We start from the raw sequence: 24,061 nt of genomic DNA, 5'->3' as shown, positions 1-24,061 counted from the left end.
GAAATCATCTCTGAAATTAAGATGGAAGTTTAGCTTCTTCCTTTTCTGTTAAGATTTATTATTGGGTTGTCTAACAGGTTTTCAGACTGTTTTATTTTACAAACCTTACTTAGATCCATATTAACCAGCTGAGTCTCTGCTGCCGTCAAAATTGAGGGAAGTAACACTTTTTTAGCACTGCTTAGAAACAGAGGAGATAAAACTAAAATATGCAGTCCCAATGAGCAAAGGAATTATGTCCTATCCACCTTCAATAAGTCACAAAGACTAGAATCTCTTTAGAGCATGTCATTTACTTTTAGCCTTGCACAGTGAGCCCTCAGCTCATCATGGATCAAAAGATGCCTCACTAAATTACAAGAAAAATGTCTGCATTCTGTTTAGTTGCAATCCTGTTAGTCATAACAAATCTTGGGTGCATCAGCTGAGCTACAGGAAAGTCATACGCAACAGCAACACCCTTTTTAGAGGCTATTCCTGTACCTTATCTAATAATTGCTCTGTGACTGTAGAAGACTTTCCCCCCCTCACACCTCTAGCAACAAATCTACTAATCTTCCAAATCCTTATTAAATTCCAGATCCCTCTGCCTCTTAACACTCCTGCTTAAAACCGTAGGGCTGCCCACAGGACAAAAGTCCAGTCTCAGAAACTGCTTTTCCTCACAGAAACCCCTTACACATCTTAGACTGGTGCTCTGGAACTGCAAAACTCGTCGGGAGCACCATTATACTTAGAATTAGGGAAACAATTCCTTCTGCTGTGTTAGGTTTGAAACAGTTCAAGGTATAGGAATTATTTATTGTTCATCCTCCTGGAATGTCCCTGTCCTTCAGAGCTCCAGCCCTACTGTGCAAAGCATTTCATGGAGCCAAACAGAAATGACTGCTGTCCCAAAATAAGAGTCTATGAGGAATTCCTTCACGCCTTGAGAAAATTAAGGAGCATTCACTGTTGGGCTGTAGGGTACAAATTCAGTTCAGATGAAAAATTTTCCAGGATGATCTCCCTCCTCTTTATGTTCTAACACAACTACAAACAAGCAAAATAAGAGATTTTTTAAGGAATAAGGGATGTTTAAAAGCAAATCTCTAAACTAAGCCTGGGCTGCTTGTTCAGCAGTTAAACACAGAAATGAAGACACTCTTCGCTACCTAGTTCATGCTAAAAGATTTCTAAACTCTACAAAATTAAGAAATTAAACAGAGAGCAATATAACCATATTTTAATTAATTTAAAGGTATGTAAGAACACATGATACTAGGGGTTTTTTTCCCTTATTTAGTGCCTGAATAGGATTAGCAATTGGAAAAAAACCTACTGAAACCGTAAATGCATTTTGCCTCAGGATAGAAACAAAAGGTAATTATTTAAAAACTAGGAAAAAAATCCGATCAGAATCATAAAACAATATGGGCCATGTACTGTTTTTATCACCAAGAATTCCCCATATAAAAGCATGGAGAAAACCATAATTCAGAAGCGGGAAAACAGAGTGACTGTAAAACTGAAATGGAATTCTGACAAATGATACTGTATAGGGTATGGGTTCACCGACAACAAAACAAAACACCCCAGAACTAGCAAACTAGAATAGTGCATATTCCAGCTGAAGCACAGGTGTTACTGTATATTCATCTTGTAAACTAGCACACTTACTTGCCAAGGCTGCTGAACTTCTTCTTTTACTTCTTAAACCCCAAAACCTCCCAGTCCTTGCACAGGAATCACTTAATCAAATGAAGACAGACCAAAAAATGTTATTTTCACGGTTTACAATAACATCAAGTTACGTGCCTAAGATACACCATTTTAAAATATAAATAACAAGCCAGCAAGTGTATAAAACTGGTATTTGAAGAAGTGATAAAAAGACAGGAAACTGAAGCCCAAGGTTAATAGAAAACCCCATGATTAATATAACACAAATGCAGATGGTAAAGAACATACCTAATTATCTCAGTTTTGGGATATAACAAACTTGCATTATTAAAGCAAAAATGATTTCTAACAAAAATCATGTTTTCCAGAATTATATATTACTTGTGGTGGCCACTCATGATCTCTCCATATTATTTCAGAAGTTCAGTTGGCACTAACCTGTCTTTCTGAGTACAAGCAGGGAGGACGTATCTGTTCTTATTTTTTAAGTACAAGTTCCTAATAATATGCAGTTCTGTAACTTAATTAGAAACCATTCATCTTTCAATATTTTAAATAAAAGCTAGAAAAGAACCTGTTTTGACACCAGCTGTCCTTAGTAGCAACATTTCACAGCACACAATCTGAAAAGGTCAACCTGCCAGGCAATAAAATAAAACATTAAATAAAAATTAAAGTGAGGGCAAGGAAAAACATCTTTAGGTGAAAGAGTCTTCTGCAAAACCAAAGTGATATTAAGATTCATCCTGTGAACAACACATTCCTCAGCTCTGAGAGAAAATATAATTCTTAAGAATCTGTTCACTACATTAAAGATAGAAAATCAACTACAAATCAGGCGTTAGCTTGTTCAGTACTCAGACATCATCATTATTACCACAGTATTAGCATAACAATCAAATAAACGCATTCCAGATAAGCATTTAAATTCATTTACTAGTGTCAGCCATGCTCTGCTTTGATTCTATCAATACATCCTGCTGCAAAAAGGTTAAATTGTGTTTTGAACATCATGTAAAGTAAGCTCTTTGTCTCGTGGCTCACCACAGACCTCTGAACAGGAGGCAAAGATCTATACCAGTTCGCCTTTCAGAACTTCTAATACATCTATTACCTTTCTGGGGGCAGCTTCAGAAAATGGGGGAAAAGCCATTCCAAAGAACAGTACCAAGGAGATCACACAGGACTATGGACTTTTTCCAGGCATGAAATTCTTAATGGATTATGTGAAATAACACACAAGCAATTCCTGTCCACAGAAAAGATTTAAAATGTTTTTGCTTCAAGGACAATCACTGTATGTTTAAAACTTCTGGTGCTGAAACTGCATTAGGTCCTCGACATGGAGTAATCAATGTCCCCGCAATCTAAACTGTGAAATTACTACCTCTCCAAGGAGAAAATTTTCAGGATTTCCAACTCATCTAAAAACCTCAGTAAAAGTAAACCAGCAAAATTTTCCTGAGATGACATTTTGTTCTGTTACCCTTCAAATACTTAGGAAAACATACTTGCATTCACTAGGAGAGCTGTTAATGAAAATCTGGAGTAAAACCTATGAGAAATGGCAGTGTGCTGGTCCACAGCAGGCACAATCAAATGCTCCTTGGAGTGGCCTAAAAATTGAGCAGCACTCACTGGCACAGCCTACAGGTGAGGGACCAACAAGGCAGGGCCAGCCTTCTCAGACACGGGCAAGGACAAGAGAGAGCAGATACCAGCAAGGGTCTGTAGCTGCACCAAGGGAGGTTTGGGTGGGACATTAGGAAGCACTTTGGCCCAAAAAGGGGCATGAGATATTGGAACTGGCTGCCCCGGGGCACGCTGGTGGAGTCACCATTGGGGGAGATATCTCGTTCAAGGAAAGCCTGGGCGTGGCACTCAGGGCTCTGGTCTGCTTGCCATGGTGGGCATGGCTCACATATGGGACTCGACGACCTCACAGGCCTCTTGTAAGCCAGTGCATTCCGTGATTCTGTGACATCACAGCCTCTGGGGACAGCACGATGGCTGGCAACTGTCCCCAGCCATTGCCGTGCCCAGAGCCTGAGCAAAACTCCGCACGGAGCAGCATCCAGAGCCTGTGTGGTGGTGGCAGCTCATCGTGCAGAGCACCATGGCTGGCCAGGCCTACTCCTGGCTCCTGCAGTTTTACCTGCTGCTGATGCTGGCCCGTCCCCTCGACCCTTCCAGCCCTGCTGGGAGGGACATGGGCACCTCGGGTCTGCTTCCTGAGGAGCTGCAGCTGCAGCACATGGACCCTGAGCCAACCCCGTTGGTGGACATGGTACTGGTTTCCTGGACATGCTTGCTGGTGGAGCTGCTGACCTCGGGCATTGTCCTGGGATGCTGCCTTGGCAGAAGGCTCCGGAGATGCTGGAGAGAGGTGAGGGAGGGGGGTCAGGCAGGCAGGACAGGGTGGACCCCGAGGGTGCAGCGCCTCTTGGGCAGCTCTTTGGCCAAGGCCCCGCGGCAGAGGGGGGCTGAGCCCCTGGACAGGAATCGGACCCAGGCTGAGGCCCGGGGACAGCACCAGGCAGAGGTGGCCGGAGCTCTTCTTCCTGCAGCCTCTGCCCGGGGCAGCCCAGCCAGGCCCGAGTCTCTCGCGCAGAGGCCAAAGGCAGCCCGAGAGGCCTCAGCCCGCTCCGCCCCTTCCTTTGGGATCCCTGTGCTTTGCCTTGCAGGAGAAGCACCAGAGCCCCTCGGCCTGTGCCAGGCCGGGCTGCTGCCGGGGGCGCGGCTGCCCCAGGAAGCTGATCCAGCTGCTGAGGCGCAACCGTGCCATGCTGCAGCTGTGCCTGTGCTACTGCTCTCTGGAGAGGTGCAGAGCCAAGAGAGCAGCAAAGGGGGGCATCTGGAAGAGGAGGAGACTCCAAGCCTCCCCTCAGCGCTGACTCCAGCTCCAGCGCGGCACTCTGCGTGCAGAGCATTGCGGGGGATGTGTGACCACTGCCCAGCCCGGGCACAGCGATATCCCCCATCTTAGGCATTAGAGAAACCCCCATTCTTAGTTGTAGGATTCCCCGCCACCTTTCCCGCAAGAAGTTCAAGTTTCCCTTAGTGTTCCGGTTCCAAAAGTTGAACGTTTTTGGCATAAGATTCTCACCCTATAGTCTTCTAGTCATCCCCAGCTGTAAATTTTGGGAGGAGTCAAGTGAATAAAGTCCACATTTTCTACACATTGCTGTGTCATTTCTTTGATATTCCATCTGAGAGGGGACACAGCGAGTGATGGGTGTGCATGGGAGCTCCAGACTGCCTCGAATGGAGAGCCTGAGTGCACCAGCAGGATTTGCAAGAGTGTGGAGGGCAACTGGAAAGAAGATGGTGGGCAACATTCTCCTGCCTCCATCTTCCAAAGAAGCTTGGATTCGATCCCTGTCTACACTCTGCCAGGGGCCCTGCAAAGGCTCCAGGAGGTGTCTGAGTGGCCCCAGAAAGTGCTTGCAGGACCCTGGGCCACCAGGGAAGGAGCTGGATCGTCCCTGGAGTGCTGTGAAAGATACCCAGAGGGGCCACCTCTGGGGCCCAGGCAAGGGCTGCATTCGGGCAGGCAAATGCATGCAGGGGCTCTCTGGGCTATGCCAGCCATTGGTCCGGCGAGGTTCAGTCCTGTTTCGTATCTTTCTGGGTTTTTTCTACTTTTTTCTATTTATTTCTTTGTATTTGTCCTGTTGACCCTCAAAATGGGAATCAGAATTCATTTACCTTCAACACAAAACGTGAGTTGTTGTTTTTAGGAATTAACCATGTGTACTTCCTGCTTAAATGACTTCTCTCTGACTTATTCTGCATCTGGCTCCTTTAGAGCACCATCAAACACCTTTGTTAAAATACAGATCCCTCAGTGGAAGCAGGACAATCTTGCTATTTTCTGAAGAATGTTAACTTTGATGGCTTACCCAGTTTTACATACCCAGTAGGGAAAAAACCTACAGATCAGCTTTACAATTTCAAAAGCTAGTTCCTCAGCTCTTACTCACCAGTTTCATTATTGGCGGCATTCAGCAGTGATACCAAAGAAGCACAGAAAACAAATGGAAGAAGAAATGTGAATCAGCAGCAGCGGACACCACCTACCAAAATACATTTTAAATCTAGTTCTAGGGTCGCTAAGAGCAAGTTCAAGTGTGTAAATGGAGGCATTCACTCAGAAGTACTACCAGTTGGTAGTTCTGGCATTTCCTCTGAGTTACCTCTTCATTTTTTTTATCTTTCACTGAAATAAGAGAAAAAAACCAAACAAATGTGACCTTTCAGGCAGAGAAAAGATGAGGTTGGTCTTTAAGAAAGCATTTTATTCTGCCTGTATAATAACCTGTTGGGAAAAATATGAGCTTTTAGCAAAATGTCACCGTGCTGTTGCAGTTGTTCTGCTACTGTGATGAATAACAGGCACGTCTGTAAGGCTCCTGCAGTTCACCTTGTGCGAGGGTCATTGACCACGTATCACTGTAGGGATCACTGGGAATAATGACAGTGCAAAATATGGAGGGAGCTGGATAAATATATACTTGCCAATTCCTTAGCAAAAAAAGCCCCTCAAAACAAAGCTATAAAAATAGTTTGCCTCTGAATTAGGAGAATTTAAATTAACTATTTTATAGTCTGCTTTTGGTTCAGCATTCATCAATCTGAATTTGAATACACATAAGGTACCTACTTAAAGGTAGCCGAAGCTTAAAAATAAATTTACTTGTACATAACCTATACTGAAACACAAAAAAACTAGTGTTTTGATTTAAATCTGCTTGGTATTTACTTCATTCAGCCTTATACTCATTAGATGATTAAATACATGGGGAAATATATTCTTTGTTTCATTAAGAATGTATTATTAATTAGGAAGGCATAGCTTTATTAGAGTCACTGCTGATACCAACATTACTTGGATAAGTTCGGTGTCCTCACGCAAGAACATTATAACAGCAGCAATGTTCAACAGAGCCTCAAAAATAAAGATGTACTTCGAAGTTTTTCAGATATCCTACAGTTGCTAAGGCATCTCCAGAAAGAGGAGTAAACTGAAAATAGCACAGGAAATTTTACACCCATTTCTCTTTTGTTTTCTTAACTTTCTTGTGGGCAACAGAAAACTCCTAATAAAGGGAATGAAATGTAGTTTTTACACCTGAGTCATGAGTCATCCCCTCAGTTTCAAGCTGATCCAATGCTCAGTGGAATCCTGGTAAGGGTCAAGTCATCAACATGAAATTTAACTTGTATTCACAAAAGTAGGTATTTTTTCTCCATTCTCCTCCCTCCCCAAAATGTATTAACACCAAGTAAGAAAGTTTTCATTTGAAAGATAATTATTACGAAATTATACTTGGACATAGTAAGTTTACTACAAGATCCAGAGAAAGGAGAGAAGAATCAGAGGTTATCAAACTCACTATAAAATCTGGCTCATGCTTTCCCCAAAAACCTCATTTAATTTGCCCAGGATTTATAAAACAAATTCACATAATAACATTTCACATATTCTTATGTTAAATACTATAATTTCTGTCTGAAATATTCATAATTATTATGCTTTTCAGAGGTGAATTACAAAGTCTTCTGCACCCATCTTCCCAAAATCTGATTCTAAGTGCTTGCAAGTCTATTCCCTTCGGAAGCAAAAGCAGCCCCAGGTGTCTCAGGATCAATAGAAACTAAATGACAAAGCTTGACAAAGTATATTAAATTGTCAATAAAGTCAATAAATATTTTCCACTGTAAAGATAGATCACCAGCTTATGAATTTCGCTAGTGCAGGTTTAGTGAAGAAAAAATAGGTCTTTACTGCCAAATCAGTTATGAGCTGTTCTACTCTACTGCCAGTATGATGTGAGTATAAACACCATATTCTTCATAGTATCATCCATGAAGCATTCTACTTTAAAACTGAGTCTGCTTTTGAGTTTGATGAAACAAATGAAAATTCTCTATTAAAACACAGTGATGGCATCATGGTCACTCTTTGCAATGAAAAGCTAAGAACTAACAGTAGATTCTTGATCAGATCTCCAAGGTTGAGTGTGCGTGGTTATTGTGATGGCCTGGCCCTTGCTGGCAGCCAAACTTCCACCCATCATTGGCTCATCCTCTCCTCTCAGGAGGACAGGGGAGAAAATAAGAAAAGCAGGAACTAGAAAGCTCAGGCTGAGGTCAGGGAGGTGACTGATGAAACAGACTTAACTTGGAAAATCTTATTTATCAGCAATTAAAATGAATATTCAATTATATTATTATTCATTATTATTAGATAGTCAGAGACAGCCAACCTGACCTCAAGTATGCTGAAGCATTGGGCCAGGCAATGCACATCTTCTCAGGAGCTAATTTTGCCATCTTTCTCGAATGAATTTACCCGCACAGAGTTCCACACTGCAATTGCTAGGCTGCCAATAGAAAATATCTCTGGCTAAAAGTCAAACCCCAATACATAAACCATATTAAAGGAAGAATGAAACCTACACCATTTGATTGACCTTCAATGCCCTGAGAAGATTTAAGAATTTCGCAAGGTTAAAGAGTTGCCAAAATACAAAGCAAAGGACTGATTTTTATGGATGAAATTTTAAATAGGCCTGTAATATTGGACTTCTTAGATTGCACATGAAAGAAGGGAAAAAAACCCCATCCCAACCTTCAAATGCAATTTCAGATCCTTCTTTGAAAATCTGGTTTAAAACGAGGGGAATGGCTACAACCTCCCCCTCACCTAGTGATTTTAATGGATTAAAACCATTTCAAGTCTGTGAAAAAAGCCCTATCACAGTCCCAGTCAACATTTTCTTTCATTTTTTATTCTCATTACTACTTCAGAGCAGTCTAAATAACAGCAAATAAGGAAATTAAAGTTGCAATCCAAACGCTAACCCTCTGAAGTCCCCTTTTGCCTTCAAACAACTGTATGAAACTGAAACTTTATGCTTAATACTCTCCAATACATTTAAGTCATTTATTTGCATATCACTTGGATGCTAAAGCTGTAACTTGCATTTTATTAGCAGATGGGCCTGATTCTTGCCTTCCCCTGATACAGATTAGCAATGTTGACCCTGACTTTCTGGATGGCTCATGCTTAGTTGATAAAAATCTTGGCTTTTCTCTCTGTAACACTGCTCTTCCTAAATCCCACCTAAGGTACTAAGCAGCCACACACCCTCTGAAATTTGCATTGTTGATATCTGCCTCTCAACGAGGATGCTTTGCAAAAACAATTAGGATCAAATGTTGCTTGTGTCTGCTGCAAAGAGGAGCTCTCTGGGTTTTTTACTCCTATTTTTAGAACATTCTGTTTCTAATGCCACGGCAGCTGTGTACAAATATAGAGAAACACCTTGAAGCATTGATAAACAGACGCAACAGAAAACAAAAGCTGTTGCATTTCCTGTGGCCATTTGTGGGTGAAATTGCATATGTAAAAATACTGCAATTATGTAATACAGTGATATGTACATGTTTCAAAGTAAATATATTAAAAGCAGATTATGCAGCATATATTTGTTACCCACTTTAAATTATTACTAGAAGTCAGAGAAAGATTTATTTGATTGCCTCGTGGGTTTATCTTCATAATTTACAATGGAGCAACTACTTTGCTTTAAATGCAGCTTTTTTTTTTCCCCTGACAGTTTCATCTACCTGGTCACCAAGCTGATACACGACAGAGTAGCACCGATGGTGCAAGGAACTGATTTTTAATTACATAAGTGGACCTGTCATGTGGCTATGACTGATATTTCCAAGTCCTTTCAGACTGCAGACTAACAGCATACATCAAATGTCCTGCCATTCCACCACTTCCCTGTGGCATGTACGGCCCGGCTTCCACAGAAGTTAGAACAATGCACTTTTATGTAATGTGGCTGCTGGAAGTGAGACAATGTAGCCATCAATTTGTATTTGGTAGGTCAGTATTATCCACGAGTTTAAAAACTTATTGTTAGAAGAGGCAAAGTCTCTCCAATCCTGCTGTAAACAAGAGTGTTTAAGAAACCCAAGTCCCCCAACTTTAACTTGCTTCCAACTTTATAGTATTTACTGTTTTAGATAACAAAGGATGGTCTGCAGATTACTGTGGATTAAAATTAAGCTATAACTGCAGGCCTGCATACTGATCTCAAGTTTGATGGTATGAGGAAGTTGATGTTCTTCTTATCCATCCCTGTGATCATCATTATGCACTTTCTCGACTATCTCCAAGAGGTATTTTATTTTAACCCGAGTGAACTGTTATATAAAGTTGCTAACAGGGAGAATGGCTGCCTTCCATACGAATCAAAGTGGTTCCATTTTAAAGTGATTAGAACTGTGTCAGTCTTCAGACCCAAATATGTGTAGCCACTGTGTAATACAAAAGCCCTTATGAAAGGCTCACTCAGAAGATGCATAAAAACTTTCCATTCCCTAACACTTCAAAAGTCCACCTGAGTAAAATCTCACTTTACAATGAAAGGAAAATATTTTAGTGGTGGTGCCAGGGACAAGGTGAGGAGGATATACGGTACCAGGAAGGATTCTGCACTAACGGATGCTGAGTATCCAGCCAAGAGACAGATGTTCATTATGGAACAGACTTCTACAAACTGAAAATAAGCTTGGCTGAGGTAGGTTTCAGTCAACAACTTGGATCCTCCAAAGGCAAAAGTAAAAAGCAGTTTAGTCCTTCCCCCCCTCTCCCACTCCCTTTCTGGGTCCACTCCTCCCCAGTTTGGACAAAGAAATGAAGTGTGTCATACAGAATGAGGACATAGGAGCTTCTTTCCATGCTCCAATTCAAAAAATGTGAAAGAAAAATGTCTGCTCTGCATCTTGTTTAAATCTGCCATTTTAAACCACGTTCTGAGTTTATCCATGCTCAGAGGTACTTACTTTCTAAATTTTACTTTTATTTCTCTGCTCAAAAAAATGTTACCACAAGTAAATTTCCCTTTGAATAGTCTGTCAGAGAAGAAGAAACAGTGTTTGCTATCTGCCACCAAATTTTACATCCTGTCCTATAATCTTATTTTCGTAGGCTAAAGGATGTCTGGAGAAGGCTGAGAGAGGTCTACGTTTGTGCATCCTAGCAGGATTCTGCACTGGTAAATACCACTACCTAGTGTTCTTGGGTTAGTGGATCAAAATTTCTTTATAGAACTTGAGGGTCTGCACTCATCTGTGCTAAATGAATGTAAGGACATTTACGTTAGGTTAGAAATGCAAACTTAGGAATAGATTGCCTCATAGGCTTGTATTAGTGCCTTTATTTTAGGTGCATTATCAGATTATATGGCTGAAGATATCATATGCTATCTATATTATGAACACACCCCTATATCCCTTGAATATAGTTTCTAGCACTAAAATATTTTGCATGCCATATGCAATGGTGGCCAAAAAGAAACTTATTAAATGTCATCAAAGCTAAGGGACCCTATCAGCATTTTAAGAGAAGCCTTATTAAGATGAAATTCTGTATTTCAGCTCATTGTGAAGTGATTTGACATTTCTGTGTCACATCTAATACTCCTATCAATAATGTAATACACAGTACACAGATTTCAGTGAGTGGAAAGACGGGTTTGTATGCATCAGTTATCTGCTGGAGTTACCATTATAAGAAACTGTGCTGTTAACCTGTATTTGGATTTATGCTTCTTTTCTCTGCTTTTGATCAAATCTATGATAATTTTTATAAGATAAAACAGAGAGAGTGGCTGGAAGAACAGCTCATCTGAATGCAAATGAGCTTTTTGTCCCCCCACATATCTCTCAAGGCTTATCTTTTTATTACTCTCACAGAAAGCAGGACAGTCTGGTTAGAGCCAGGGGCTAAATCAGAAATGCCTTGACAATCCACTGATAACATGGCATTTTTAGAATATATTCTCTACTCTAAGCTCCAATGGCTAAGGGTGAATCATAAAATTGTACAAGTTGATGAGCTTAGGATCTGTTTTTCACATGAAGACTTATGAAAATTCAAGTGTACTTTATCACCTGAAACCAACTTTTACTTTGAACATCTACAACACACTACAGTCACAGGCCAGAAATATGACTGCAAGAGAATATAAATGAAAAAAGGACTTTTGCTTACTAGATTTGGGGGTTTTTACTGCTGAATATATCTTCTGCTATATTGCCAACTATCAGATAAAAAGTTAGAATCAAAAGATGATGTTAAGAAAATTAGCGTACATTATTCCTTGACTCCCGAGGGCTGAGGTTACTTTTCATCTCTTCTATTATTTCTCAGTCTCAGAACACAGCTAGCCTGGTCCTGTTATATCTGGTCCAACTGCAAGTACCATTTTTTCCAATTGGTTTTCACAACTTACACCTCTTTCAATTGTGCAGTTTTATTCATTTGTAGGTTTTGTTTGGTTCTTTTCACTCATAGGTAGCAAAAATTGGTTCACGTGAAACGTATATCAGACAGATACAGTCCATCAGCTTTAGGGTTTTTGGGTTTCTTTTCCTTTTCTGGACATAGTTAACAGCAATTTCTGTACTTCTCCCACACAAAAACTAGCACAAGCTTCCCAAAAATGCAGTTTTTGAGAGGCATGCTTGTTGGACCATAATTACATGTAGATCAGTGGAATTGCTTCACTAAAGGGGAAAATTAAAGGAGACTAACTAACTGATAGGTTAACAAAAGGTGAGCATTAATGGATGGATAGATCAATTTAAGTGCCAAGTGTCCAGAGTAGCTTTCAAGGGTGATAATGGATTTTAGTACCACTGTAGGGACAGATTTTAATTGTGCACTATAACAGTGCTGTTTGAGCCATTATATGACTGAATTATTACTATTTCTGTAACAACTTGGATGTAAAACTTGACTCTGGGCTGAATTGTGGCACTAAAGGGAATCCAGGACGAAATTATTTTACACATTCAACACAATGAAATGTATTTTGCATTGCTGGCATTACCATTTGCCAACCTTAAACAAATTCTGTGCCAAGCCAATTTATTGTATAAAACCCATGCATTGGTATAACCTATGCTGGTATCTTCCAGAGAAGGAGAGAACAAGAAGGAAACTTCAGCATGTGTCCTAAGAGGTCAAGATCCATGCATTCAGTAGGAGAGAGCAGAGAACAAATGAATCAAGGAAATAAATAGGAAGAGAGAGAGGTAGACTGACGTAAACACTCTTTGCATACTTGAGTTATGCCTTGTTATGCCTCCACAAATCCATATGCAGACACAGTAATTCTATGAACAAATCCTGAGTGCTCCATGCCCCTCCCAAGCAAATCAGTAGATCTAAACTTCAGAACGAATAAGACAGAAATCTCCCAAGACTTAATGGCTTCATCTGTCATATAGTGACTATACCCTTGATACACAAAGTTCCTTAATCAATATTTACTTCTCGTATTTCTGTTTTAAAATTAGAATGCAAGCACCATATCCATAATGCAATGTTTCTGAAACTGAAGAGCTAAGACTCTCATCCCAATTAAAATGCAGCAAGCAGATTGGTTTTAACACTCAGTGGCATTCTTTTTATGGACTCTTATTCCTTCTTAGACCACATAGTTATAAATAATCCATGCATAGAGCAATTAGGCCTTTTTCTTGTTTTATGGGTTACAGACTCTATGCCTGTGCAAGTGTCGTATAATATTCTGAAGCACTACAATGCAACAAAACACATTTAAATCCCTACATTAAGAGTAATTGAATAATTTTGATATTTAATTGCTCTTCTTCTGTCATATGATTACAGTCTTTTGAGTGAATCACACAATTACTGAGTCCAGACCAAAGAATGACTGCTACCCAAAGCCATTTTAGAAAAGGGCATCTTTAGCACCTGCAAATGATTAAATGTAATGATGAAATAGGACACTGACAGGAGTACAAGGACCTGCCATTTTCACACAACTAACAAATCAGAAATCAAACAACAGAAAGTGCCTTCCACACTTTTTATGGTAGAGAAGCAATAGAGTTTTGACTTATTTTAGAAGACTGATCTCACGTGTTTACAGGATCCTGTGAATGACAAGGGAGAGTTGGGTGACTGAAATCAGAGAGAAAAGTCTGCTTCAGTGGCCTCACACCAAGACTCACATGGTTCTTCTGTTCTGTGCAGAACTTAGAATAAAACTGAGGCAGGGGGAAGCTACAGAAGACAGAGGCACACTTGGCTTTGCCTTTATTTTTTAAAGCTAAAATCTCTACTGTACTTTCTCTTCTCTTGCAAAAGTGCTATTTATAACCTTTATACTTTAAACATAGAGTAGGTTACACAGAATTATAGAATATCTATAGAGATGCTTTAGGAAACTTTGCAGCAACAACTGAAATCTTTGCCCTCCTCTACATAGAAAAGATTCAATATTGCCTAGGGACTTACATTCAAGGACAGAAATAGAGTGAGAAAAATCTTTCTTAATTTTCTAAAATAAATTTAGTAGCCTGTAAAAGACTGGGAAGAATATTAATCTGTTTGACTCATACACACTCTCTTCTAAGACATTAATTATGCAGCAGGGGCATTTAGCATAAAAATACAAGCTTTGAAATGTGAGTGTTAAGTGTAGTACAGGGAAATGAAACTGATAGAACTGATAGAAAGAGATTGAAAGAGGCTAATTAGAAAACGTCTGGAAGTGCATAACCATTTGACAAAAGCACTGTGGGCTTTAGCAGATTATTAATGGTTTGCAAGATTTAGTATCCAATCACCTTTGAGATCAGCTTTTTTTCCCCACCCAATTTAGTCTCAACAACAAAAATGCAAAACAGCAAATGCAACTGTTGTTTATAATGAGGTCACAAGCTAATTGTCTTCTTATTTCAAATTTTAGAGTAATAGCCCTAGGAAGATAGTGCCTTAAAATAAACATTAGTTCAGCAAGCTAAAGCTATAAACTGGAAAACTGTGACCACATTCTTATCTTTCTTGGTTTTTCATAAAAAGTGAGCATAAATCTTCGTCCTGTGGGTCTCAATCTCACTGAAGGTATTAATGCTCTGAGAGGAATTCCCTTTAGTAGGTCTAAGCAGATTCCATTACTGCAATGATATTTTCCCCAAGGAAAAATAGAATAGATAATGTTTCACTCCAGCAGTCACTCATTTAGTCATGTGGCTGAGGAGTATTACTTCTCTCTGTGTGCAATGTTCTGAAACTAGACCCATGAGAAGAGTGACTCGAGACCTCACCACCAATTTTCAATGGAATTCATGTAACAGCAAAGCCTTTAGAAATTATGCAGCAAGTTTATGCAAAACTAGAAGACTTAAAATCATTAGTTTCTCCATCAAAAGGCAACAGTATTTTGAGTATTTGGGAGGTAGATTAAAAAGATGACCCCATATTTTGCCTATTAATCAATTTTAGTAAGAAGGAGGATGTTATTGACATTACACATTACAACAGGGAGTCAGGTAGAAGTGGATGTAGATTACACACCTATCGAATCAATCTGCAGTGCTCTGCTACTTCTGTGAGCCAGGTCTTCTGATTTACCGGAGAGCTTTACATTTCAGAAAATTACGAGAAGTGTGTTTTCTCTAATTTTCAAGCCCACTGGTTTATGGTTGATCATGACACAGCATTTGCTATTATTTGTTAATAATCACACTCTGGGCTTACCACAGAATTACAATAATCTGGCAACAATCCCATGTGCAGTTGGATACAACACATAGATGTGTTTATATTACTTATTCAGAGATAAATAAACAAGCAAAGGGACTAGAGTTTTATGAAACTCTATATACTAGAATACTAAAACAGCGGCAAGGTGCCAGTGGGAATATCAAAAGTAGGCATGTTTCTGGAACTACAGTCCCACATCTGTGAGAACTCTGAAGTGCATGGATCTTATTTTTCTATGGAAGTATTAACTATTCAATAAAACCCACTTCGATAGAACATTCATAGCAATAGATTCTGTATAATAGCAATGTAGTGTTCATTTGAACAAATGCTTGCAACATTTAGGCACTTCATGAAATCACTGCGTGAAACACACAGTGTAACAGAACACGTGTCATTCACGTAATTTTGCAAAGTGACTCAAAGGTTGCAATTCTTTCATAAAATGACTGGTTTCAGAATATGACCAACATAAATATCCTTTGTCCTGCTTGTTTCAAAAATCTGCAGTAGCGCACCAGGGAATCAGACCCACACTGTGCCATGTCATGACCTAGAAAACAGAAACCAAATAACAGCACTGGAACTACTGGTATTTTGTTGGCCACAGATAGGTTTATAATAATTTAAAGCACAAATGGCTGCAAAGAAGAAGAATGGAAGGCAAGGACAATAAAACACGGGGTGTTTCCTGGGAGAAGTTCAAGAGCTGTCTATCACTCCAGCAGCAACCTCAAGTTAATCAAGTTCTACAAGCCCTGGTTTGTCTGGAAGATGGAATGAATTAATGTCCAACAAGGCAGAACTCCCTGAGGAATTCTTAATAAAAAAATGAGGATTTTATGTAAAAGTAAATGACAGAGTACACTACTTTTTAAGCTAAATATTGAAATAGGACTTATTTTCAGAGTGCTTTTCAAACATTTAAGATTTGTTTTGAAAACAGAAAAGAAAAAAAGCTACTGATTTGCATGTGGTATTTACAAAAAGTAGATAAAGTGGCAGCAACATTATGTCCACATTTGCAACTGCTGGTATTAAAAAAGGGAAATATGAAATTTTGTTTCAACCCTTCTCTAAGGTTATTTTTGCAGGATTAGTTAGATCAGTAGTGACTGCAATATTAGTGGGAGGGAGAGGGGGAAGTTGTAATATTCGTGAACGATTAGGATTCTTTTTAAAAATGTTGCCATCTGCGTTAATAAAATGTACATACTTTTATTTTGCATGGAAACCCTGAAAACAGCATTCATGTGGGCATGCTTCATGGCTCAGGCTCTGGAAGGTATAAAATAGTTCGCAAAATACTGATCCTCAGTGCCATTCATCACAGGATCCAAACACACATTAGCTCTTCAAACTAATAGGTGTTGGGCGTCTTGCTTAAGAATTCCACAGCAACAGTTTCTATATGAGGTCTGCCTGTGAAAAAGTTTGCAGAATCATACCCCCTTGTTTTTCATAGTTCAACAGAAGTCCTGTAGAGAATCAGCTATGAATAATCTTATATTAATAAATCCCATTCAGCTTTACCTTTGAGACCTGTCCCACTGGAATTTAAAATTAATCTCTAAGTATTTGTTAGGAAAAAAAAAGAAAATTATGCATTACCTTATGGATGTTTCCCACTGAAACGTGCCTTTGTTCATTAACTCTTTTAGGTTGACTTTACTTAGATTCTGTTTTTATTCTTGGACTTAGTATGTTTTAATGGTTACAGGGCTATTAAAAATGGTGAAATAGCTGTGGTCAATTTTCCTTTTTTGGTCTCATCCACGGAGATAGCAAAAGTCAGGCCAGCCCTACTAAAAGAAACGTTGATCCTGCCGAGATCTTGAATCCAGGTTCTCCAGCTCCATCTTCTGGTACAAAAGTACATAAGAAAAAAGTACTCCCACAGCCGATTTTACCAGCCATAATGTCTTGAATATATAATGGGATTCCAGCAAAAATGAGGTTATCATTCATAATATATGACAAGATCTGAGTTGGTAGTTACTTTACTGAAAGGCAATAATTTCTCTCCCCAGTTTTCACATATTTTCCCCATTTCTTCTAATCCCCAATATGTAATGTAATTAATCTCAAAGATGCTTCAATCCATATCCAGGGACTAGATAAAAATCATTTCGGGATTGTATTCAAGATTGAAACAGACTCAAAATAAATCTTAAAATCTTCTGAGATTCACTTACTACAGATGTCATGTAACATGCACAGAGTTTGAACAAGTCATTTCAGTCTGCACCAGAATAACAGAACCAACTCAAAATCAAATCCTTGACTCCTTAGAATTTAAAGTTTCCCAGGATTTCTATGGGTTTAGTCACATAACTCACTCTGCAATAAACATTAAAAACAGAACTTAAAACCTTGGTTTTTTTCTGAAAACCTTGTTCTTGCTTCCTCTGGTAAACTGTATATGTAAGTGCTGAATATTCTAAACTAGTCCAATGCTAAAACAATTCAATGTTAAGCAAAATTAAAATTAAAACACAGGAAAAGGCAAATCACTTCGGTAAATCTGGTTCAACCCCACCTTTTTAAAGCAATGTGTTACTTATGGTCTCTTTAGGATTAGGAAGTGGTTTAAGCTGCTGCTGTTCTCACTAATACTGCATGAAGACCTTGAGCTCAAAAAAACCACAAAGGAGATTGGCCTCAGTGCACAAACAGCTCCACTGTGTGTGGCTTTCTGACACAAGATCAAAGGAAATATTAATTCCCAGATTTAGTAAAATTTGAGTCCTTAAAAATTGCAGTCTTGGAGGTTAACTTAGGAATTTAGATGTCTCTTAGTCATTTTAATTATTTGTGATATTTAAAAGTATTTGTGATAGGCACCAGTATTGCAATATTCCACTATTGCTGCAGCTTTATTTATTTGTGATATTTAAAATATGCTTCCTAATAAGCACCAGCATCACAATTTGCAGTACTGCTGCTACTGCCAATTTAGTTTTAGCAAATTAGTTATGTTGTCAAAGCACTGAACTGTGTTGAATTACACCATTTGATTTAGAGTCTTCCAAGATGTACAGGAAGAGACATCTGAAACCTGATGCAAAGTTCACCCCCATAGTTCCAACTCTTATTTTCCTGCCCAAATCATTATATTGTCACATGAGCTATGGAAACAGCTGCTAGACTGAAAGAGAAAATAGAAGTAGTTCTCCTACCTGCCTCAGTAAAATGATTTGTGCTTTGAGGTTTTTGAATGGAGAATATCATTGAAGATCACAAAGAACAGTGATTTCTAGATTTGTCCAGGTAGATGTCAACATTTTCTTGATGGAGGGTATTTTTCTGTAATAGAGAGTGCAGAGTTCTTTAATTTTAAAACAGTATTTGACGTGGGGAAGGGAGAGGAGAGTTGGGAATATTTTCTATTTGAATATAGCTCCCATTATTTTTGAATTACAAAAAAATTATCATTTTGTAGTTATGGCTTCTTACTGTGTTGCAATGGAAAAAGCTAGCACAGTCAACTGTTTTCAAATCAAAAAGTGCAGCAAGGAAAAATGATGGAGAATAACAATAAAAGCACACTAAACAGTGGGGTGAATGCTTCAACAGAACTTAAAGGAAGACAACTTCTAAAAATTGTCTTCTAACATTTACTCTACAGTCACACCAAATTTGAAGCTTTTAACTCCTAGGAAGTCTCATTACTCCCTGCCTTCCTCTAATTTACCAAACAGTGAATTATTTACATTAAACAGAATTTCTTCCACAGGAAAGGCTTGCATGGTACTTAAAAGCCTGAATAAATCAGGGGCTTCAGCTTAAATGTATACCACCCAAAAAATCCTTTCAGTATCTGGATTGTATTACCTTATTCTACTACCTGTCCATCTGAATTGTTCAGGAATCCACACCAGAAATGCTAGACAATGTCTGTCTATGAAGCTGTGATGTTTTTTCAGTTAGAAAAAAATTTTTTTTTAATTCCCAATTTGCCACAGGTTAACTTTCCATACAAATTATGATGTACTACACCCAAATCCTTGCTATAGCAGGAAGCTCACTTCAGTCTGGAAGTCTTCATGTTGCACCCTGCAGGAATCAACTTATTTTCCATAAAGGGCTGGAAAGCCCCACAAGAACTGGTTTTGGCTGAAGAACTTCTCCGATGTACTTACTCGTGGACTTAGCCAGGTCAGGGATCTATCTTATCTCCCTCTTCTTTGAAGTTCAGTGTGCAACCACTTGTACTGCTGCAAGAAGAACAGAAGAATCATCTGCCTATAGCAAGGACTCTTCTGGTGGGCAAAGTCCAAATTCCATTCTTCATACAAAAAAAAGTGAGGATTTAATGTTTGCTCAAAATTTCATCCTTGACTAGTGAAAACATTGGAAGTGTACGTACATGTTTAAAAATGGAATTGTCCTAATTTCTACCAAAAAAAATTAGATTCCACCACCATTTTTCTTTGCCCACTTCTTTACTGGAGATCCAAACAGCTGAGAAAGCACGGAATAGTCTGTAGGAATGGTGGGCTAAGTTAAAATAAGAGAATCTCTTGTATCTTCCCTAAGGTAAGAATACAGATCACACAGAAGAGTATTCTGAGAAAAATATTTCTTAGAGGAACACAGAAGACCTCAATTACTATCCAGTGAGGTGGGTAATACATGTTTGTTAAAAAACTATATGACTGTTTTTATACAAGATTTTACTTATCTATTAACTATCACATATTTTGGAAAACAAAAAGACCGCAGCAAAGTAAAATCCCACATTTTTCCTATATCTAAACAACAACAGTATTTCTGAAATGGAAATCCAGAGCCTCAGCAGATAAATATCACCACCTTTCTTCCTTCACTTTGTTCAGGGAATTTGTCATACCCTGCTTCTTCTGGTTTCATTCAGGTGGAACTTCTGTTTGCACAGTGATTGCTCTTTAACGGTTTGGGATTTAAACCAGTCCCTGAAGAGATAGCTGACAAAAAAGTGATGTTACTTTTTAGATCCTTTCTAATTATTTCTACCCTCACCCAGTACCTGCAAACATCTGATCTCCTTCACTATGCTCCCAGCTCATTAAAATTGGAACACTAAATAAGAATATTCAAAAGATTGCATTTTGCATTGCTAAAGGCACCACTACAGTTACTTGACTCATCCTTCAGACTAGAAATAAATAAATAGATGCAGTCTAGGACAGGTGAAAGAAAGACACTATGGGGTTTTTTTTTAAGGAGACTTAGTAGATTTGCGACCGACCTTTTATTAAGGAAGAGTTTCTAAGAGAATCAACTTAGAGAAATTACTTAATACTTAGTATGTATCTAATTGATTGCAGTTCTTTTTTTACAAATAGAAACCAACATTTTCACTACCACAGTTGGTGGTTTGTAATGTTGAGACTGAAGAGTACTGCAAGACTAATTTCTCCTCCAGCCTTCATTATTTTTGTGTACCTCAGCACTTCCTCACCCTTACTGAGACTTGATGCAAATTTAAAATACCCTAATAGAGCTGAGATAGTATTGCAACAATGTTTATCTATTGTATCATTAGGGTTCTTGTTACTGTAATGTCACAGTTCTGAGCAACAATTCTCATTTTATGGCCAGGTAATTGAGCTCTATGATACATTAACTGATTTGCAGGGGAAATACATTAAAAGCTGGTTGGAAAAGCGAATTATTCAGGATCTTCACTCTACTTGCCTTTTAGAGCTACCACACTAGGACCCCTGAAGGAGTTTATCTCATGTCAGTGAAGCTACAATTTAGTGTTTGTCCAAATAATGTTCACATTCTAAAATGAAATTGAGGTTACTGTGGTTTCATGAGTTATAAAGACATAGTTAAAGATTACTGCTGATTCTTAGATCAGGATCACTTCTCAGCTCAAGGAATATTTAGTGGGAAGAGCTAAGGCAAAAGACAGAATTCAATGAAGTGTTGCTGATAAAGTGAGTTATGAGTTACGTATGAAAATGTTAACAAGGGTGATCCAGTCAGAAGTCCTGGCTGCCTGTGATTCAGTCTGCAGCTGGTAGCACCCAGAGTGCCAGTGATCCAATCACTCCTGAGGAACAAGTTTTTTAAAGTCACCACTGTTGTTTCAGGATCAGTGAAATATAGGACAGAGACAAAACTGATGGTACTCCCTCAGCATAAATAGAACTTTTCCAGTGATGAATTTGCCCCCTCTGGTCCTATCTTTGATATTCCTCTTTTAAAATTCCTGTTTTTATCAGCTTCTCATAAAAGGCTTTATCACTCAGAGAAGTGAATGTTAGAAGTGTTCATTTGAACGAAATAAAGAATTAAGCAACATCTTCCCTAACCTGATTTTGTAGAAGTTGGTTTTGTTTCGTTTTTTTAATGACCCCATGCAAAAGTAGGATCTGAGAAAGAAATTGAGAAGGTTGGCTAAAAGGAGTCAGCCGATAGTAACCTGCCAGTAACCTCCTGCTGCAGCTCACCTGCTGGAAGTCCGAGGTAAGAGGACAAGTGCTTCATCTTCAATCAAGTCCATATAAACCACAAAAAAGGCAGAGGGACAAACATGATTCATAAAGGCAGCCGTCTGTGGCCAAAAGCAGCGGAGTCAGCAGCTAACGTTTCACTTCTGATGATAGCCCCCTTGCAAAAGTTCCACTTGAGTACCTGCCGGAAAGTAGAGGTTGTTCTTCATTTATGTGTCAAACCATAACAGCCATACTTCTGTTGCTATTCAAAGAACAGGGGTAAACTCTGGGGTTTGTTAGCTTTAAAATAGTTTCCAATTTCAGGCCTAATAGAAGGCAAAATGGAAAATATCACAGGTAATAGTACTTAAAAATAGAAATATGGAAGAACACAGTGTTATACTCATGTTACCTATTGCTTTCTTCAGCGGAGAAAAGTCTTTGCAAACACAAAAATACATCATTTTTCCCCCAATGGGAAAAAAAAAAAAAAATCTATCTTATAGCTGGTAAGAAAAGCCATAAAACCAAAGAAAGCCTGATTCCTGTAAACAGCAAATATTCTTTAAAAATTCAGTTTGGGGAGCATAAATATTTAATGGCCTTGAGCATGTCTTAGAAGCTCAGATTTACTCAAAATAGTGTCAAGAGCAAACAAAACTGCAAAACAATCTCTTTAAGTAAGAAATGTCTTGTGAAAAAAAAGTATTTTCTTATAATATTTCACTATTTCACTTTATGTCTGAATCTAGCTCCAAATCCTAGAAGAGCAACAGCGGGGGAGAGAGACAATGAGCACTCCTTTCGTTATTTGAATGACTGTAAAGTTTTGACATGTACAATATTAATAAAAAGAATTTATTCTCACAGGGTTTCGTTAGAATAACAAGCTGGTAACCTTGTATATGTTTAAGAAACAAAATGTAACATTTGAAATAGCAGGACAAAACCTTCATAAAAAATATATATACATGTACTGCTAAGTACCAGATATCTATATATGTCTATATCTATAGATATCTCCAATTTCCCAATGTCTTGTTCTAAGTATTAGACAACTGGCTACAAAATTTAGATTTATTAGGTTATTTATTGACTATTAAGTGAATCCTGATTGATAATTAATATCACTGGGGACTATTAGTTATTAAATATACATTGCCTAGTCTTTAATAAATAAACTTTAATAAGAATAATTTAAAATCTAAAATAAAAAAACAATTTCTGGAACATTTATTTTAAGAAATTGCACTAATAAATAGTAAGACATTATATACAGTTAAATGACTAGCAATTAATTTATATAATCATGGTAACAGTCATAGATATGTGCTACAATTATAAGTGTTATGACTTCAAGAGTTTATTTAATCATAGTATCCAAGCATTATTTTCTAAATAACACAAAATAATTTGTCTGATTAAATCTTTGTTTAAGAAAATATGCAATGGGTATGACTAAGAGCTAAAATCAATGGCAAGTGTTAGCTTGGAAAGATAGAGATCTACTGCTGAGAAGTAGGAAGACACACAGAACATATTCACGTAGTTAACACACGTTCATACTATAGACATTAATTTTCAATAAATTTATTTCAGATAAAAATTGACAACTGTGGAATATTCTTCTATATAGATTTTTGAGTGACCATAATTCTGTCTGAAAACACAGACTAGTGTGTTTTCAGAAACTGTCCTGCCTCTCAGAAAAATTATTCCATTTCTACTTAGAGTTTTAGAAAAATATGTGACCAAAATAAGGCTTCATTGCATTTCAGGCTTTGTTGCTCTAAGTAATTGTTGCTATTATTATGAATAATTATTATTTATTTATTTTTAAATTATCTCCATCTAATTTGGGTAAATTACTGAAAAAAGCAAACTAACTTGAATATTTTAAATCTCTCATTTTAAAATGTGATATTCCAGATAGTTCAGCTCTCTGCAACCCTTCAGGGTTAATATTCATCTATATTTTCTGAGTTCAGAAGAAATTTGTAAATTATCTTAGTTGGGTTGAGTTAGATGTATGAGAACCATAGTCACCCCTCAAAATTTACACTCCTATTCTCAGCAATGATAATTTGATTTTTCTGCACAGGTTATTTTCATTCTAGCAGCAGCAAACCAGTTTAAATGGTGAATCACTTTGTGCTGCTCCCCAGGCACCACTAATCATGGTAATCTAATCTGCTCAAATTAACCCTCCTGCTGCAGTTCCACAGACAATTAACCCTTGTGTTGCAGTGGGTTGTGCAAATCAAATCTCAGCCCATTACCATCATGTCCTGCACACTATGCACATTGCTCCAGGATCCATAATTGCTCATAAAGATTCTTCTTTCACATGATTACTCCCGAGATTTGA

General features: G+C 38.2%; 1 long non-coding RNA gene across 1 annotated transcript in view; it reads right to left on the bottom strand.

Moving 5' to 3' along the window:
- Nucleotides 1-21,887, bottom strand: part of LOC116444633 — a 76,518-nt gene extending 54,631 nt beyond the window's left edge. Inside the window, exons 1-3 of the long non-coding RNA XR_004240415.1 lie at nt 21,709-21,887; nt 19,408-19,482; nt 18,445-18,571 (exon numbers count right to left, since the gene is read on the bottom strand). This is a non-coding gene — a long non-coding RNA (uncharacterized LOC116444633). The remainder of the gene's footprint in view (nt 1-18,444; nt 18,572-19,407; nt 19,483-21,708) is intronic.
- Between the last annotated feature and the right edge of the window lie 2,174 nt (nt 21,888-24,061).

Source organism: Corvus moneduloides, chromosome 5 (genome assembly GCF_009650955.1).
Source record: "Corvus moneduloides isolate bCorMon1 chromosome 5, bCorMon1.pri, whole genome shotgun sequence".
NCBI lineage: Eukaryota > Metazoa > Chordata > Aves > Passeriformes > Corvidae > Corvus > Corvus moneduloides.
This window is presented reverse-complemented; position numbering and strand designations above follow the sequence as displayed.